The 20,589-nt window shown below is 43.5% G+C and overlaps 1 protein-coding gene across 2 annotated transcripts in view; it reads left to right on the forward strand.

Moving 5' to 3' along the window:
* Positions 1–3,812: 3,812 nt before the first annotated feature.
* The window catches only part of TAFA4 (TAFA chemokine like family member 4), a 165,105-nt gene continuing 148,328 nt past the window's right edge, over positions 3,813–20,589 (forward strand). The window contains exon 1 of one of the 2 annotated variants that reach the window (XM_038565883.1): positions 3,813–4,056. The gene's annotated coding sequence lies outside the window, so the exon portion shown is untranslated. The remainder of the gene's footprint in view (positions 4,057–20,589) is intronic. The other variant, XM_038565884.1, reaches the window with a different exon arrangement.

Consider the following 20,589-nt stretch of genomic DNA (forward strand, 5'->3'; position numbering starts at 1 on the left):
TTACAAACGGGCCTCATAGAGTTAGAATGTTAGCTATCAGTGGATTGATTAATCACCAGGACGTGCCCAACAGATGCTACAAATCAGGAAAATAAACACAATGTCTAAGCCATGTGGTATCACCATCTACAAACACAGAGGCGAGTCAGAGGGTGTTTTGTGAGTGTGCGTGTGCATGCAAAACCCTGTTGGCACAACCTTTACTGGTTCTTACGTAAGAAGGTAAATAATTGGACCCCATTTTTATGAAGCAGACATTAATTGATTTTGCACTATCTCAAAGAATGCAAAAGGCAAAATGGATGTTAAAGACAGAAAGGAAGGGTGTTATGGAATGAATGGCAGGGATTTTTTTTTTTTTTTCTTTAAAGAGGGATTGTTTTCTTTGCCTACAACAGTTTTTACCAGCTCTTTGCTTGGATGGCTTTCTGTCACTGAGGTCTTGGCTCATATGTCACTACCTCATGGGGACCTTCCCTGGGCAGCCAACCTAAATTAAACCCATCTAAACCCATCCCCCATTCTTTTAATCCTCTAGCCTTGCTTTCTTTTCTTTTAAGCCCTTACTCTGGTCTGAAATTACCTTGTTCATATAGTTGTTGATTTGCTCACTGTCCAATTCTTCCTGTAACAAGACACACAGGTCACATGAAAGCAATGGCCACATCTGCCTTGTTTTTAACAGTAATCCATTGCCTGGTGCATAGCAGGCATTCAATAAATAGATGATGAAGAAATGGAATAATTGGGGCTTATTTGGCTTAATTTAATTTAATTTAATTTAATTAATTTACTTAGAGAGTGAGTCGGAGTGGGGAGGGGGAGAGGGTGAACGAGAGAGAATCCCAAGTAGACTCCAAACTGAGCAATTTGCTGATGTGGGGCTCAATCTCATGACCCTGAGATCATGACCTAAGTTGAAATCAAGAGTTAGTCACTTTAATGGACTGAGTCACCCAGGTGCCCTTCATTTGGCTTTTCTTTTTAGAAAACATAATTTGCTGGGGCACCTGAATGGCTCAGTTGGTTGGGCATCTGCCTTCGGCTTGGGTCATAACCCTGGGGTTCTAGGATCCAGCCCTGCATTGTGCTTCCTGCTCAGTGGGGTAGCCTGTTTCTCCCTCTCCCCACCCCCTTTGTGCTCTTTCTTGCTTTCTCTCAAAAAAATAAATTCTTGAAAAAAACCATCATAATTTGCTCTTGTGGTGATTTGGTTAGTAAATCTCAATTCATCAGATCCCTTTGGCTTCTTGCCATTGCACAAAAGACACTGGAAAATTATAGATGGGATTTAACTATGTCATCTTCCCTCAGAGTCATATACTTTTATTAGTTTTCTAGGGCTGCTTTAATTAGGGGGCCTAACACCAGAAATTTATCCGGTACTCTGTTCTAGAGGTTAGACATCTGAGAGCAAGAAGTTGGTAAGGTCGGTTCCTTCTGAGGGCTGAGAGACAGTCTCTTCGGTGGCTCTCTCCCCTTCTGGTGGTCTGTCTGTAATCTTCGGTGTTCCTAGCCTTACAGATGCATCACCCCTATCTCTGTCTTCATCTTCACATGATGTTCTCCCGATGTCTTTGTTTTCAAATTTCCTCTTTTTGTAAGGATGCTAGTTACATAGAATGAAGCCCACCCTAAAGACCTTATTTTAACCTGATTACCTCTGTAAAGACCCCATCTCCAAATAAGGTCACATTCCAAGATACTAGGGGTTAAGACATCAATTTATGAATTTGGAGGATACAGTTAAACCCCTAACAATACTGAACACCCAGGATGGGAGAATATGGTATTAGGTAGAGCCACAGAATTGCTTACATTCCCCTCCCTGCCCCTCTCAACACCCCCATAAGTCCAGGGAAACCTGGATTTAGAAAAACCGCAGTGCTTAAGTGAATACTCAGACCTGTGGCAGGACCATGCTTGATACAAAGTGTCCAGTCAAGAAATATTTGGTGAATGAATGAATGTGGAGTTCTAAATGACTTGCTCCCTCCACTCTTCTAAGTCTTTGTTCCAAAGGTCAGGTGACAACTAGCCTGACCACTATATTTAAAATCACCCCCACCCCAGCACTAATCCCTTTACACATTTAATTTCTCCCTACAACACACCTTCTCCTCAACTGTATTTTACTTATTTGTCACGTTATTGCCAGTTTTTGTTCACTAGAGGGTAAGCTCCATAGGAGCAGGAGTTTTTTCTGTTGTGTTTACTTCTGTAGATACTAGCACCTATTTTCAGTGCCTGACCCTCGATTTTTTCGAGTGAATGAATGAATGAATGGTCTCAGGAGAGAGGTCTGACATCTCCTGGCCTGTAGTTTCAGGTTTTCCTTGTTCCTGTCCTTGTTCTCCCCAGAATCTCAGCACAAAGGGACATCTCAAAGATCAAGCCCCTGCTCTGATGCTTGAATTCCGCCTAAGACTGGGGACTAGTTGGTAGCGGTTGTCTGGCTCAGAGCCCCAATTTTGATAATTAGAGAGCAAAGGATAGAAAGTGTTACATGATACACAAGATAATATGGTATGGGATACGTGTGTGCAGAGGATAAAGGTATGGGGAAGAGAGACAGAAAGGCTTCCATACCTTCGTTCCAGCAGCAGGCTCAGAGAAGGGCAAATATACTTTGGAGTGCAGCTGGGGCAGGATGACGCATTATTTCATGTCGCTGCAGAGTAAAAGGATCAGAAGCTTGTGAGGCAAACCGTCCACAGGGAACAGCATAGTGCTGTAGAGCAACGCTCCTCAAACTGTTTGCATAAACTAACCACCTGGGGATCTTGTTCAAATGAAGTTTCCGATTCCAGGGTGGGGTCTCAAAGTCTGCATTTCTAACAAAGTCTCCAGGGGGGCCTCTTCTGGACTACACTGCGAATAGCAAAGAAAGTGGATTCTGCAACCAGCCTTCCCGGGTTCAAATTACACACAGTCGCCCCTGATGAGCTGTGATCTTCAGTAAATTAGCCTCTTTGTGCCTCAGTTTTCCTATCTATAGAATGGACATCAACACGAAGTATTCTCGTGTAAAATGAATACTATTTATATGTCACAGATGAGGGCAGCCCGGGTGGCTCAGCGGTTCAGCGTCAGCCTTCGGCCCAGGGCATGACCCTGGAGACCCGGGATCGAATCCTGCGTCGGGCTCCCTGCGTGGAGCCTGCTTCTCCGTCTGCCTGTGTCTCCGCCTCTCTCAGTGTGTGTGTCTCTCATCAATAAATAAAATCTTAAAAAAAAAAAAAACCGTCACGGATGATTAGCGTCACTTCACTTGGAGAAGGGTTAGCACAGAGTGCGACTCAAACAAGTCTGAGCTGTACTTCCAGAATTTTTAAAATAAGAAAGGATTCCGGTGTTGACGTTGCGCGTGGATTCTCCTCCTCTCCCATGCAGGCAAGTTACGTAAGGGGCCAGGTTAGTGAAGCCCCAGGGCGGCTAAGGACGCCTTGTTTGCAAACTGTTTGGGGCCCTCGGATGGGGACGCCCTGCGTGGGGGTCGCTTCTGGTTGGGAGCCGAGCTCTGAATTCCGCCGGGCTCCCGCGGCTCTCAGGTGTTCCGGGAGGGTACCTTTGCGCAGCACCTGCCGGGCGGCGACCACGGCGGGGCGCTCGGGAGAGGCGCCGGGAGCCGAGCGGGGGCGCGGGGCGGGGCCGGGGGCCGGCCCACGTGGACCTCCGGGGCTCCGGGGCAGGGGCAGGCGCGCCCGGCCAATCAGCGCGGCCCGCGGGGCGCCCGGCCCCTCCCGGCCCCTCCCGGCCCCTCCGGGCCCCTCCCCGCCCGAGCGCCCCAGCGCCCGCCGGCTCCACCGCGCACCGCTCGCCACCCCGCGCGCGCCCGGCTGCGCCCGACCCGGGGCCCGGAGTCCTACCTGCGCTGCTGCGGCCAGCTTCGGAGAGACCTGGGAACTCGCGCCGAGAGCCTGCGGGGGGCGATGGGCCACTCCCGGGGCGCCCGCGGGGAGGTGGCGCGGTGAGCATCCTCCGGCTTCGGAGCGGAGGTCCGTGCCTGCACCTGCGCGCGCCGGCTCCGAGTCCCGGACGCTGCGGCTCTCTCCGGTAAGGAGGGTTGGCAGGGCAGAGGAGGGAGGGGGGCGGGAAGACGGGGTGCGCTTGGCTGAACCCCCCCCCCCAGTGCTCAGGCTGTCTCCAGGGCGCGGCAGCCGCCTCTCAGGCTGATCCCGACTTGGCTCGGGGCAGCCCCCCTCATTCCGACGCTCCGCTGCGGTGGGTGGCTTGCGCCCCGAAGTTGGGAGCGGCGCTCCTAAGTGCAGCTGGGGCGGCTGCCAACTTTGGGGTTTGTGTCTGCCTCTCAGAGATCCCCGGGGTGCCCCTTGGAGGCGCGAGGGGCCGCTTGATGCATCGCTGTGGGGAGGGGGCGCGCCGGCCCGGAGTGAGCAGTGGCTTCGCAGCCTGGGGTTCAGCCCGTGGGTCTGAGCCGGGACCCGCTGGGAGCCCGCTTAGCCTGCGCCTGGGGTCCGGGCTGCGGGGCTCCCGCTGGAAGGACGCTGCGCGCCCCCGGGGCACAGCTTTCGGCCGAAGCGCTAAGCTTCCCGCCCAAGTGGGAAACTCCAGGGGGTCTCGAAGTGCAGCACCTCGCGATTGCCCGCCAGGCCGGAGGGTCTCCGTCGCTTCTTCCCCTCTTTTTCAAACCTTCTGGTGCCTCATTTGCCTTGGCAACCGGCTCCTGCAAGGGAGGGCACCTTTAACCCCCCACTCCTGGCTTGGGAAGGATGGGACGCGGAGAGGGACTGATACCCTCCCGCGCCTGGGGAGGCAGCCCGAGCCAGGTGCGGTGCCGCCGGTGCGTTTTTCTCCTGAATCGGTATCACTGAACGTTTTGGGGGTTCCACGGCTGCCGCTGAGAGCCTCAGCCAAGCTATGATTCAACTCCCAGGAAGGTGTACATGCGCAGGTTCATGCTGGGAAGTACCCAGGTGTCCACATCCCTGCACCCCAACCGGGATTTAAGCCCCCTTGGGGAAGCACTTGCTGAAGCATCTGCATCCCTGTACTCTTTCCCAGTTAACTTTTCTATGGCCGTCCCTCCAAGACTAGCAAGGTTGATGTGATGTGACAGGCGATCCCGGTGTGTGGGGATGGGCGTGTTCAAAGCCCTTAGTCGGCTTCTTTCTCTAATATCCTTGATGTAGGGATTATCCACACCAACCCGAAAATTCCACCTGCAACACCCAGACACCCACACTTGCCCAATCACAATATAATCAGTGTTTTCCACTTGGTCATTCTTGAACAGATGTATGACTTAAAAAATTCTTCAACAGCTCGCTGTGGGTTTTACAGTGACAAGCACTTCTGCTAAGTTTGTAGTCATAAATCTAGTGCATAAGCCTAACACTTGCTTTGGATTGGAAATACAGATCTTAATAAGGCAGCAAGAGAATGGTTTTTCAGAATCATCGTGACTAATGATGACTTAACGTCCTCCCAAACTGACCGCGCCAGTTGGCATTGCTCAGTTGTGCAAAAAGCTTTCTTCATATGTGTGGACATTTCTTGACCAGTAATCTCATAAAGCTGTATTTCAAGGTTTCCTCCGTCAGTTCTGCTCATTGTTCTGCTTTGTGTGACTTTTCTGCCTTCCCTCTGTGCCATTTTAACTACCTTTGACACTTTAAAATTTATTACAAGGTTTTAAGTCACGATTTGACTTGGCCAATTTTCCCTGTTAAAGATAAGAAAGTTGCTATTCCCAGAAAAGCAAGAGCTGCTAGTTCACTTATTTTTCAAGGACTTTAATTTTTTTTTAAACTTGTCTCCCAAACACACACAAAAACCTCACAAATATCTCTACTTAATTACCGAATATTTTTCATTGGAGGCAACATTTCCATATTTCTAGTACTAGAATGTTCTAGGTCACTTGAATTTCAATATTCATTTTTTGCTTTTTTTAGAGATGTGTATTGTTTGATGACCTAGTTCCATTTAGTCTAAAAAAAAAGTCTTTGTCCCCCTAACTCCTTTTCAGTGGCACATAGCCTTTCTCTAATAGCTGCTTTTATCTGCACAGCTCATTTATTGTTACACTTAATATAATACTTTGTTATGTAAATGACATGTTGATGCATATGATATTAAAACTGCATTCACTGGGGATTAACCCATGGGGATGACATCATCACCAGCCAATCCTCTATCTGATTTGAACATGCATTGACAAGAGTCACATTATCATATTGAGCAAGGGTTTCTATATTGCCTGTGATGAATGAGAGAAAGAGGGAAATCATTTTGGCTCTTTCTTACTCTCAATTAGCTTCCCAGTTGGAGAGTTTTGGGGATTTCTATACTAAGAAGCTTAGTTTAATAAATTCTCTGATTGCAATTTATAGATCTCTTTAGAATTTGCAGAAGTATGTTTACCCCCTTATGCCTTCCTCTTCTTAGGGAACTTATACATTTTGGTTCTATTTCTTTACAAATATGGATAGACATCATAGTAAATGGACTAGTCCTTTGACTTTTTTTTTTAATCTCAATATAAATGGAGCATCTAGATGATGGATTCATTTGTGTACATATGTGCATTTCATCAGGTGTTGGATAAATAAATCTGCTAGAATTAGCAAAATGACTTCAAGTCTTGAAGCCAATTGTGGATGACTGGGAGATCATACAGTGTTCTTAATCCTAATTTGTTAGGGAGATACAGGATTGAGGTGAGGGACAGGCATTGGGAAAGAGACATCCACAAACTGGTGAATTGATCTTGGCCACATTAATCACTTCATAAACTATTTGTTTTGAAAATATGACCAAAAAAAGCTCACGTCCTTCCTAGTAGTCCTTACAGACATAGGCTTGAATTACACTTTGTAATAATACCCCACTCAGTTCATGATCTCTGGCAACCCACCTCTCACAAGATAAAATGAGCTTTGATATCTTTTAGAAAAATAAAAGTAACTCTTCGTGTTTTACAGTTGCTAATTCAAGCTAATCCACTTTCTTTCCTAAAGTCTGTGAAAAAGGGCTCCTGTGTGTTTTTTTAAACATAAATTTAATTGCATAATCTGGTTTAAAGAAAGACTCAAAGGCTCACAGAATTTTAAAGCTGGAGAGTACCTCAAGAGTTCAGTATTCTAAAAGATCAAGGGTAGAAGGTGTTAGGACTTAAGTCTTCTGCAGCGTAAAGAGAACGGGGATCCTAACTTCTAGCCCAGTCTCCTTTCCTGACTTTTCCAATAAAGGCCTGCAAGGTCGTGTTGGGATGGTGGAAGGACCCCTCATTTCAGCTGTCCCTGTAGAGGAGGACTGCGTCCACCTCTTTCACTATCAAGGATCAGTTTGTTAGAACATTATGCTGGTTGAACCCAGCTCAGGGATTTGACACCTGTATGTACCAGCTAGCTTGGGCCACTACCTAGTAGTTGTCGTAATATCTGCAGTTACGAAAGGAACATTTAAAGGGGGGGTGGTGGCGGGCACCTGGGTGTCTCAGTTGGTTAAGTCTGCCTTTGGCTCAGGTCAGAATCCCAGGGTCCTGGGTTGAGTCCTGCATCAGACTCCCTGCTCCATGGGGAGCCAGCTTCTCCCTCTGCCTCTGTCTCTCTCTCTGTCTCTCATGAATAAATAAATAAAATCTCTAAAAAAAATAAAGGGTGGTGGCAGTGGAAGAGGATTGGGGTAGGGTAATTTAATTTGGACCTATTTGAGCACGTGAAAAGACACAAATATTAAAATGAAGATGAGGCATGTTACAAGGTTTGAGAGCTCAGAATATTAATTTATCGTGTGATAGCCTCCTCTTTCATACTTTGTACTTTGTAGTTGCTGTAAAACCAAACTGGTAATTTGGAAAAAAACCCTCTATTTTCTGGTATGGTTGTAAGTAATGATAATGGTGCCCTGCATTTGTTGAACACGTAGTGTGTGGCAGGTGTAGAATGTTGATGTTAATGAAACATCCTGGTTAATAAATGGTTTTCTGTATATGGGTGAACTACTGATTTTCAAAGAGTCATGAATCTAAAACCGTATTGAATCCTTTTTTGTCACTCTTTTTAATTCAAAAGATGTCAGGATCTTACAGTAGCAAGTCATTAGCATGAACATAGATAATTTTAATTCAAAAGTATGGTAGTGTCAGATATTAGGGAGTTCTTGTTAATAAAATGGCAAATAAAAATAAGACACTATATTTAGAAAGATAGATAGTAAAGATGTGGCTAATTTGTCTTTCATAAGATTGGTTGTAGTATTGTTAGTGCAGAAGAATAAAATACCTCTTTTAGAAAAATTTCCTTGTATTTCTTATGAAGAGAAAACACTAGGCTTTTTTTTTTAAAATAAAAATGTGGCATTGCCAAAAAAAAAACTATGTGTTTTTTTTTTTCTGTAAGTTGATTTCAAACTAGAAAGCAATTGAACATATCTGCAGCATTTCATTTGTCTTAACTAAAGGTGGAACTGTCCAAAGCCAGTTATTATTAGTTTTTAAATGACGATTGTATCTACTTGAATTTTCTGTTTCATATCTGTGTCACATATCCCAAAGTTTTCTCTGAAAATTCAGTTTATTTTATTCATTGACTTTCATCTTTTGCTTAATGAATAATGAAAATACTGATGAGACTTGGGTATGCCATAGGTGCTTCCCTCTGCATTACTGGACCTAAAACTCAGACTTGAGGCACAGTGTCTAAAATAATCAAAGAAGGTTTCCAGCAAGCAAGATATTTAAAGACCATCTAGGGCAGTGGTTCTCTCTTTTTCTTTATTTTTTTGTGTATTTTTTTATTGGAGATCAATTTGCCAACATATAGCATGACACCCAGTGCTCATCCCGTCAAGTGCACCCCTCAGTGCCCATCATCTAGGCACCCCATCCCCCCCGCCCACCTTAGGGTAGTGGTTCTCAACTGGGGGCAGTTTTGCTCTGTAGGGGACCTTTGCCAACATCTGGAGACAGTTTTGCTTGTTATAACGTGGGATGGAGTTAGGTAGGTCTGTAGTGGGTAGAGGCAAGTGGTGCTGCTAAACTTCCAATAAGGCATAGGGCAGCCCCCAAAACAAAGAACCCCGGAGCCTGAAATATGAATAGTGGGGAGGTGGAGAAACACCGATCCAGAGCAACTTGGGGCCCAGACCAGTGAAATGGCTTATCCAGTGTCCTCAGCTCCCTATTTCTGGCAGAGAGCCTGAGGTCTCTAATGTATAAGCTAAGATTCTTGTCATCACTCCAGGCTTCTGTTTTGAAGATGTCTTTTCTTTTTGATTTAATTTATAAAGATAATACAGGTATGTGGTAGAAAATTCAAAACACTGTAAAACGGTTTGAAAAGGAAAGTGAAAAATGAATCCAGTTCTGCCATTGAGATAATACCTTTCTGTGTTTCAATACGTATATTTCCAATTTCCCCCTTCTGCCTTTATCTTCATGTAGATGGTTAGACCAAATCATTTTAGATAAATGGGGTCACCAATCATATAATCGGTACTGCTTTGTTTACTCGGCAAAGGGCCATGAGAAGCCCTTTGGTGTACTCATGGCTGGGGAAGGAGTCTGACATCCATGGGGTCAGATGAAATCCCCTTGATTGTGAAGACTTTCTCTTCAGTGGTGGCCATTTACCTGCATATATATGAGACTCGGATGCACTGTGGAGCCATTCTGGGAAGGATGATAGTTCAGTGGAAAGAGCTCTAGGTCATTCTTTTTCATGGCTGTATGTTTTTTCTCTTTAAAAATGCATCTTCCTACTGGCCATGAAACACCTGAACTTAAAAAGCAATTTTGAGTTTCTTTATAATGCATTCCCCTCTGCCAAAGACAGCAAGTTTCATAATGTCAGTGCTGGAATACGTCCTTCAGTTCATTTTTTTATTGTTGGTGTCCGGTTTAAGATTTTAAGTAGTTTGAAAGCCAGACGTATTTTATACAGTGGGGCATTTAGTTAAGGCCATCTCAAAATACATAGTTGGGGTGAATTCTCTGTATATGTCAGAAGGGGCAAGAATTCACTGGGGCCTGCAATCTCCGTTACTATTTAAATCATTTGGCAGCTCTTCCAGAAGCAGCCAGATTGTAATGTAAACATCTGTTACCTTTTCTCTGCTTTCAGAACTGATTATGCAACCCGGCTTCACATCCGAGACACAGCTTTCTTCATCTATATTTTTGGATTAATTCCTTCTCAACACACACACACACGCGCACACACACATGCACACATCCACGGACAGAAATCAAAAGAGCCATAAAATTGGTTACCATGGGTCCAGTCCTCCCAGGATAAAACTCGTGTCTTCACACTTTGTTCTGCTCTTTGCAGACCGTTGGATCTGCTCAGGAGCATGGAGTTCCATTAAGCAAGCTGGGCGATGGCTAGGAGTCTGTCCCCTGGTACCAGTCTGGTTCTCCCTGTGTGCTGAATTTTCACTCACCTCAGCTGAGGGGATTTGGGGAATGAACTGGTTAACATTTAAACATCCCCAGTAAGGGCTTGTACTACCAGTGGGGGCTGGAGTGGGCAGGAGTGGGCAAGGAGGCATTTAAATGGAATTGGACATTAGATAGCAAATGTCTCTTTCACTGAAGTTTTCTGCAGGTATTTGCCATTTTCACATTAGGGAATGCTTGTTAAATATTTGCTCTTGGCCTTTCAAAAAATTATAATAGCTATAATAGCTATCATTTATTGAATCACTGTGCTAAGTGTTTTATTTTTTTATTTTTATTTTTTATTTTTTTAAAGATTTTATTTATTTATTCATGATAGTCACACAGAGAGAGAGAGAGAGAGGCAGAGACACAGGCAGAGGGAGAAGCAGGCTCCATGCAGGGAGCCCGATCCTGGGTCTCCAGGATCCCGCCCCGGGGCCAAAGGCAGGCGCCAAACCCCTGAGCCACCCAGGGATCCCTATTTTTTTATTTTTAGAGATTTATTTATTTGATAGAGAAAGTGAGAGAGAGAGAGAGATTGTGGTAGGGGGAGGGGCAGAGGGAGAGAGAGAGAGAAAGTCTCAAGCAGGCTCTGTACTGAGCACAGAGCCCGACATGGGGCTCTATCTCACGGCCCTGAGATCACAACGTGAACAAAAACCAAGAATTGGTTCCCCAACTGACTGTGCCACCCAGGCGTCCCTCCACTAAGTGTTTTAAAACATTGCACTTAAAAAAATTGCACTTAAATACAAATAACATAAGTTTACCTCCTTATTAGCCTTTTTTATTTTTAAAAATTTTTTATTAAGATTTTATTTTTAAGTCATCTCTGCACAACATGGGACTTGAACTCACAACCTCAAGATCAAGAGTCATGTACTCTACTGATTGAGCCAGCTAGGCACCCCACTACTTAACCATTTATAGGTCCGTTTTTAGGTGTGTAATCCAGGGGCTTTAAGTGTTCACAGTGTTGGGACGTCTGGGTGGCTCAGAGGTTTAGTGCCTGCCTTCAGCCCAGAGTGTGATCCTGGGGTCCTGGGATCGAGTCCCACATTGGGCTCCCTGTGTGGAACCTGCTTCTCTCTCTGCCTCTCTCTCTCGGTGTCCCTCATGAATAAATAAATAAAATCTTTAAAAAAAAAAAGTGTTCACATCGTTGTGTAGCCATTACCACTGTCCATCCTCAGAACGCTGTTCATCCTATAAAACTGAAGCTCTGTGCCCATTAAACAGCAGCTCCTCTACTCCCTCCTCTCAGCTCCTAGCAGTGAATTCTTCTTTCTATCTCTAAGAATTTAACTGCTCCAGGTACCTCATTGAAGGAGAATCATATAGTATTTCTCCTTTTGTGACTGGCTTATTTCACTTTGGATAGTGTCTTCAAGGTTCATCCATGTTGCAATGTTCCCTTTTAAGGCTGGGAGCACGTGGGTTGCTGCTACCTTTTTGGCTACAGCAAATAATGCTCCCATGCACATGGGTGTACAGATACCTCTTTGAGTCTCTGCTTTCAATTCTTTTGGGTATGTACTCAGAAATGGAATTGCTGGATCATATGGTAATTCCATTCTTAATTTTTTGAGAACCTGTCATACTGTTTTCCATAGAGGCTATATCGTTTTACCACACTATCATTTAATCCTCCCTTACTAAGTTCCATAAGGTGAAGAGAGTCATCATCTCCTTCCTGTACATCAGGAAAGTGAAGGACATTGGATGGGGCCACAGGTAGCTTGTGGCAGGAGCCACAGTTTGAACCCAGGCAGTGTGATAGAGCCAAAGCTCTTACTTGATCGCTCATTCTTCCAGTTTAAGAAAGATTAACCGAATGCCTCATGTGCACAGCCCAGGTGTGGTGGGGGATAAGAGATAAATAACAAATGTGTTTATTGTGAGGAAAAGCTCTGAAAGTCCTCATCCCGCCACACTAAGGAATTTGATTGAGATGTGGAGCTCCTGTGGGCCCCATCATTGTGAAATTGGTATTTGATCAAAATAATAAGAGACCAATAAATATACACTGTGGTTATTCTGGCTGTTAATTTTAGTGCTGCCTCAAATCCTCTGGCGATTAATAACCATGCAGCTCATGGTTTTTAGAATGCCATGCCAATGTTTGCTTTTCGTTGGAGGTGGGGGGTAGTGGTGGGTGTAGACAGTACAAGGAAATAATAGAGATCAAGATAAGCTTTAGGTAGGATCTGAATGATGATTGTGTTTCTATTTTACAGAGACGGTAGGCAGAGGACGTGGGCATCTTTCCCTCCAAAAACACAGCTTAATGGAGTTATCGCAAAAGAAGGCACGTTTAGTCACTTTATAGAATTAACAATTGATCAGTTTTGTGGTTCCCGAGTCCTTTATAAGCACCCCATGTTTATTCATTATTGTGATTACACAGTGGAAGCGGCTCTGCTTGATGTGATGAGCAAAAGCAAGACGCCAAGGCATTTAAATACACTTGAAATTAACGTTTGCACAAATAGGTGTCTGATGGGGTATTCTAATTTGATTCTAAAGGCCTAGAAATAAGCCCGTAGCTAAGGGTGTCCTCCTGGGAATCCTAAGTCAGATGTGTGTAGTTCATTTGCAAGGATTCTGTGTTATTTAAAATGAAAACTGCAGCGTTTGGAACACATCAGCCCCACGTCCTTCGTGGGCGAGCCGGGGAAGCAGAGGACCAGTAAGCTTGGCTGTTGATACTGGCCTGTATTGGGTCCCCCTCTGGGTGGAGGAGCAAGCGCCGGTGCTCCTGATCGCAGAGGAAAAGTCAGCCTGTCCTGATACATATACTCGAACAAAGTACACTAATCATCCTATGGAAGTATTAATCAGAGAAAGAAAATACTCCTCAAGTCTGAAAGTTAAGGTCACCCTGAGAAAAAGGACTGGCAACAGTCCTAGAAAACTCTTGTTTCTTCAAGACATTTGATTCCAAATTTACTCCCTTCACATTTACAAAAGACTCATGATCCCAAGTGTAAACTCAGTTTCTGGTTTGATGTGCAAATATTTCTGAACCATAGCATAAATAGACATGAACTTACAAGCAGTTGACTACATCCATATACAAGTTTCAAAGTCCTCATTTACTTAGAAGTGAGTAACGAGGAGAGATGAATATAGGGTTTATGCTGATTGCAGATTTTCTTTTGTCCTCTGAACAGTCTGGATTTAAAAAAATCTATTTCATGTTATCAATTCTGTTTGGTATGCCCGTATCCCAATTGTAATTCCTTTTATTGAAGTATAGCTGGCAGACAATGTTACATTGGTGTCAGGCGTGCAACACAGCGATTTGACAAGCCTGCACATGATGCTGTGCTCACCCCAAGTGTAGCTACCCTCTCTTCCTACACAGCACTACTAAAGTAGCATTGACACTATTCCCTATGCTGTATCTTTTATCTTCCTAACTTACTCACTACACAACTGGAAGCCTGTATCATCCATTCCCCTTCACCCACATTGCGCAATCCCCAAGGTGCCACCCCCCCTGCCCGCAATTTTGTTTGTTCTCTGTATTTATGGATCTGTTTCTGCTTTAGGGTAGTTTGTTTCTTTGTTTGTTTTTCAGGTTCCACGTATAAGTGAAATCATATGGTATTTGTCTTTTTCTGTATGATTTGCTTCACTTAGCATAACACCCTCCAGGTCCATCCATGTTGTCACAAATGGCAAAGTCTCATTTTTTTTTTTAAGATTTTATTTATTTATTCATGAGAGACACGCACAGAGAGAGACGCAGAGACATAGGCAGAAGTAGAAGCAGGTGAGCCTGATACGGTGAGCCTGATGTGGGACCTGATCTGCGGGCCCCAGGATCACAACCTGAGCCAAGGGCAGACGCTCGACCAATGAGCAACCCAGGCGTCCCAAGGTCTCATTCTTTTTTATGGCTGAGTAATATTCTACTGTGTGTGTGTATGTACATGCCACATCTTCTTTATTCATCTATTGATGGGCAGTTGGGTTGTTTCATATCTTGTCCACTATAAATAATGTTTCAATAAACATAAAACATAAGGGTGCCTATATATATTTGAATTAGTGCTTTTGTTTTCTTTGGGTAAATACTGCTGTGGAATTACTGGACTGTATGGTATTTATATTTTTAATTTTTTGAGGACTGTTTTCCATAGTAGCTGTACCAGTTTGTATTACTACCATCATCGTGCATTCTTCTCCAATTCTTTTTTTTTTTAAGACTTTATTTATTTATTCATGAGAGACAGAGAGAGAGAGGCAGAGACAGAAGCAGAGACTGGAGCAGGCTCCATGCAGGGAGCCCAGCGTGGGACTCGATCCTGGAACTCCAGGATCACACCCTGGACTGAAGACCGCTGAGCCACACCCTTCTCCAGTTCTTAATATTTTCACTTAGACTGGTGCATAAGAACTTTCTGGAGGATTTTGTTGGAATACAGATTCCCAGGGGTCACCCTCAGAGCTACTGTTTCTATAAGTCTAGGACAGAGCCTAGGAATCTACATTTTTGACAAACTTCCCCTGAGCACTGATGCTGCCAAGCCTGTGCTTCACACTTCTTTTTACAGTTCCGTCTTTCAGTTAAAAAAATTGTAATATGGACATTTTCATACAATGAGGTTGTTTTTTGATTAAGTCGTGAGTTTCTCATTTTGTAATATGCTGGTTGAGTTTGTCTAAATTGTATAATTCTGAAAATCAATTATTTTTTTGTAAAAGATTATATTCATTTGAGAGAGTGGGAGAGAAAGCACAAGCAGGGAGAGGAGCTTCTGGGAGGGAGGGGGAGAAGCAGGCTCCCTGCTGAGCAAGGAGCCTGATGCAAGGCTCTCCCAGAACCCTGAAATCATGACCTGAGAGCTGAAGGCAGACGCTTAACCGACTAAGCTAGCCAGGTGCCCCTGAAGATCAATTTAAATTACTGAGCCCAAAATACAAATTAGATGTTCTTTGGATCAGTGTTATATATGAGAAACTGATTTTGGTAATGTCTGTAAGTTTATTACAGAGTGTAAGGTGTATTTTCTGCAGTTGAGGACTTTTAGAATAAGAATCATATAGTTTAAATGGATATCGAGGCAGTTTTGCTATACATAGCACATAACCAGCATAGCACCTTCTGGCTGATGTCTATATGGATCAGGAAAAAAAATGTGGCTTCTATTTTCCTATAGTCTGAGTCTGATTTAAATTGTAATCCTATCGGCAGGTGACACACAGGAATTTCGTTTTGGTTCCTGTATAGTTAAGACTCAGCAGATGTTAAAAGCTGATGTGGATTTAAGATTTCATCCGTTCTGGGAATAATTGGAGATTTAGTTAGGACCAGAAGATGGAGTTGCAGATAGAGTTATAGGACTTGAGGGGGTATGGGAAGTTTTTTGCGCAGATGCCTGGCTTGTTGCATTCTCTTACCACTTGGAGGAATAAATTATCATCTGTGTTTGCTTAAATGAAAAGCTTGCAGTGGATTTTACTTTGTCTTGCGCTATTAACAAGAACTTGAAGTTTGCAAACCAAGGTCTCTTCTGAATGAAAAACAAATGTCGAAGAACTTGAGTTTTTAAATCATCATTCATTTTTTTAAAAAAATTGCGGTTTTGTGAGAATTTTTAGAGACAGGCCGACTTACAGAAATATGTGGGTGCCCGCAGGAAGGTGACGATTGGCAGCCACCAAGAAGAGTGGATGGGCTGGGTCAGAGCCACTTAACCTCCTCTGTCTCCAGAGCTGTGTTTTAATTACGTGGCTGGTTTGCAGAGCTGTGGTGCTCTCTCGAAGGCTGCGGCGTGTTGCGTATGACTAGGTTTGCGCTAACATTTCCTCGGGACCCATCAGTCACTGCTGTCCCTTTGGCAGGTTTCACTCTGGTCATCTATGCCCGACTGTCAAAATGCTATAGCTCTCCTCCCTGGCTGCTTGCCATTTTGCCCTTTCCCCCCGTCCAGTGCTCAACTCCAGACAGTAAGAAGATGAGGCTTCCAGGCCGAGTGGCGGACTAGGGCACTGCAGAAGCTGTTTACATGGAAGATAAAACAGAAGGATCCAAACAACAAATTTGCCCTAATCTTTTTTTTTTTTTTTTTTTAGAACAAATATGCACTTAAAAAGAAAAAAGTATGGCATTTTATTTACTGTAAAGCCCAGAGCATGGGATGGAATGCTCTGCTGGCGGGGAATGGCTGGTCAGTGTTACTACAGCTCCTATTGTATCAAATGGACAGGGATGCCCGCAGAGATAATAGAGGAGCACAGCAACCAGTGACCTTGTGGAAGCCCCACTGGTAACATGCAAGTTGTAAAAAAATAAAAGTAAAATTGCAGCAAGATTACAAGTAAAGAGCACCCCTAATGACCCCTCCAGCCCATTTCTAAACCTCTCTCCCCAAATCCTATTAAGAGTATGGCTGGTATCTTTCTGCACATATTGAAAATACATTATATCTCAAAGAAATCCCAACATGAGGGGCGAGATTGGCCTTGATGATGTGCTAGTAGACTCTCTAACCATTTGAAGTTCATTTGTCGGTGCTCACTGACCAACAGAAGTAGGAAGCAGATCTGGCATTTTACATTTATTTAAAGGTAACATGTGGAAATATCACAGTCTATTGAACTTTTCTATTTATGTTATTTAAATTGTGTATGTTTCCTAAATATGCAGTACCGTCTGACTTTTCTCACTTAAATAGTAATTTACTACACATCTGGTTCAATGATTTGAATTGTTTGCTTACCTTTGTCTTGGAGATCAGTCCATATCGATACATACATAGCTCTCGTCTGTTTCTTTAGCTGTCTCACTTTCATTAGGAATGTACTACGTTTGATTTAGTTGTTCCCAACAGGTGGGCATTCAGATTTGTCCATTTTTTTTCTATTATAGAGAATATTGTGAGAATTTTTTTTTTGAACGTATAGTTGACATACGATATTATATTAGTTTTGAGTGTACAACATAGTGGTTTAAGAGTTATATACATTATAAAATTAAGTGTAGTTAGCATCTGTTAATACAAAGTTATTATTATTTTTTAAAAAGATTTTATGTATTTATTCATGAGAGACCCAGAGAGTGAGAGAGGCAGAGACACAGGCAGAGGGAGAAGCAGGCTCCACGCAGGGAGCCTGATGCAGGACTCCATCCTGGGACTCCAGGATCACGCCCTGGGCTGAAGGCGGTGCTAACCGCTGAGCCACCTGGGCTGCCCTCAATACAAAGTTATTACAGTCTTATTGACTGTATTCCTATACTGTGCTTTTCATCCCTGTCAATTTTTTGTTTTGTAATTGGAAGTTTGCACCTCTTTTATTTTTAATTTATTTATTTATGATAGAGAGAGAGAGAGAGAGAGAGAGAGAGGCAGAGACATAGGCAGAGGGAGAAGCAGGCTCCATGCACCGGGAGCCCGATATGGGATTCGATCCTGAGTCTCCAGGATCGCGCCCTGGGCCAAAGTCAGGCGCCAAACCGCTGCACCACCCAGGGATCCCGGAAGTTTACACTTCGTAATCCACTTCATCTATTTTGCCCGTACTGTTTTCCATAGTAGTTGCACCAATTTACATTCCTACCAACAGTCCATGAGGATACCCTTTTTTTAAAAAAAGATCGATCCATCTATGTATCTATGTATCTATGTATCTATGTATGTATCTATCTATCTATCTATGAAAGAGAAAGACCATGCATGCAAGAGTGGGGGATGGGGGTGAGAAGGAGGAGGAAGAGGAACAGACTCCACACTGAGCTAGGGCCACTGTGGGCTTGATCCCAGGACCCAGAGGTCATGACCTGAGCTGAAATCAAGAGTCAGACACCTAACTGACTGAGCCACAGGTGCCGCGAGGATTCCCTTTTCTAGAGAATATTCTTGAACAAATTTAAATCTCACACTGAGATGCAGTGTTTACCAGTTAAAGTCCTCTAATAATAACATGTAACTTTGTAGCCATTTGTAGTTTTTTTTTTTTTTTTTTAAGTAGACCTGAAATAGCCTCCTCAGAAGGATGTGTTTTATAGTATCAGGTTGCTTAAGAATGCATCTGGAAGGGGCGCCTGGGTGGGTCAATGGTTGAGCATCTGCCGACTGGTCCTGGGATCCAGTCCCGCATTGAGCTCCCCACGGGGAGCCTGCCTCTCCTTCTGCCTATGTCTCTGCCTCTCTCTCTCTCTCTCTCTCTGTGTCTCCCAGGAATAAATAAATTATATATATATATATATATATATATATATATATATATATATACACACACACACACAAGAATGCATCTGGAAAATGTGGGGACTGCAGAAAGCCTCTTACATTTTCTCGGGAATTAAGATATATAAACTCCAGAACAGATTAGGCTTTGGACTTTGTAGATAAACATTCTTAAAAGTTCCAATAGAACTTTATGCCATGAGGGAGAACATTCTAAAGTCTGTGTAGTCCACTAGCAGAAGCTACCCAGCCACATGGGACTGTAGAGAACTTGAAATGTGGCTGTAGTGACCAAGGAACTGCATTTTAAATTTTATTTTTTACTTGATTTAAAAATTTTTTTAAATTCAATTAAATTTTATTTAAACTAATTTAGCTTTACCTTTAAATAGCCACTTGTGTGTTGTGGCTGACATTTTGGACACTGCAGGTGGAAGGTAAACCCTGTAGGAGATACAGCTACTATTTTACTGTTTGACTCCCAAAATGTTTTAGTAAGTGACTCATCAAGAGAGAGAAATTTAGTCTGTTTTGTTCGACAAGAGACCCAAGACTCTTTAATTGAAAATAGAGAGATAAATAATTTACTGAAAACAGGAGGGAGTCGTTAAGATTTATCAGGTGTTTTCCTTCCCTCGTTCAGACTCCTGTCTGGTCTAACCTGGCCAGGCTGCCTGATGGGAGCCCCATCGTTCTACTGGGGCAGTTCTTTGTAAAGTGAATTGATGGCTATGTAAATACAGCCATTAACCTCAAGCACCTCAGACAGCTCCTTGGGCGCTGCAGTTCTCTTGCCCTTGAAAATGCTGGTTGATGGATGCCATGATATTAAAAAAATTTTTTTCTTCTCTAACTGTTTGGAAACACTGGACCTTCTAAGGTATAGGCCAAAGGGGCCAGTGAAATTGAGGGCCTACTAGGTGTAAATACGCTGGCAAGAGTTTGGAATTCTATTGTTACAGAGGGGTATTTTATAGGTTTGCTCTAGAAAGAGAAGAAATAGGACCCTGTATATTCATAGGTACATCTTTGGAAAAAAAAAACCACACTGGGATATAATTTGAAAGCACTGGTCAAAGGAAGTTTGTGGAGAATTTGGAGTTTCTCCAAATTTGCAAATGGAGTTTTATAATTCTGAAATTTTGTATATATTTTAAAATTAATAGCATATCTTGCTGTTAAAAATACCTTCTCTGACTTTTCTTGGAAGATAGGTGGAGGGGACTGAGTGGGGGTGAAGACAGAAGATTGATAAGATTCCCATGTGGAAAATGCACGTGGTTGGGGCTCCTGGCTGGCTCAGTCAGTAGGACATGCAGCTCTTGAACAAAGTCGTGAGTTTGAGTCCCACGTTGGGCATGGAGCCTATGAGAAAAAAAATAAGAAAAAGAAAAAATGCATCTGGTTGTAGGAGAAGTAGCAGTTGTGTAGAAGTAGGGCCAAAAGATGGCAGTTGCTGCTAGTGTCTTGATTTTCTGATGTCATCTATGATCTGTTCCCCTTGCTTATTCTCCTCTAACCACCGTGGCCATCTCTCATTTCCTAGAATGCCTAAACTCTCTTTCTACAGTGACTCTCTATTTGATGTTCCTTTTTTTTCCTTGGAATGTGCATCCTGCTTGTCTCCTTTTCTTTTTTGGCTGGCTCCTTCTCATTCTTTAAATCTCGAATGTTACCCCAAGTACATAAATCCCTTACCTACTCAGAGCAACAGCAATCTGGCCTCCTATAAAGCATTGGTGGGTGTTTCCAATTGCTGACTATGTGGAAATGCTTTGAAAACTGCAGCTTAGTGTATAAATGCACACTGTCATTATTCCTGAAGTTCTGCCAAAAGCCACATTGCCTGTGCCAAGCCGTAGTGATCTTCCATAAGGCTGGGCACTGGTGTGAAAACGCAGAGGTGTTGAATTCAGAGCCTGGGCTTCTACCTTTCCATCTGATCCTCAGTATATGCCATCACTTCTCTGAGCTCTCCATCTTACC

The sequence above is a fragment of the Canis lupus genome, chromosome 20 (assembly GCF_011100685.1).
Source record: "Canis lupus familiaris isolate Mischka breed German Shepherd chromosome 20, alternate assembly UU_Cfam_GSD_1.0, whole genome shotgun sequence".
Lineage (NCBI taxonomy): Eukaryota > Metazoa > Chordata > Mammalia > Carnivora > Canidae > Canis > Canis lupus.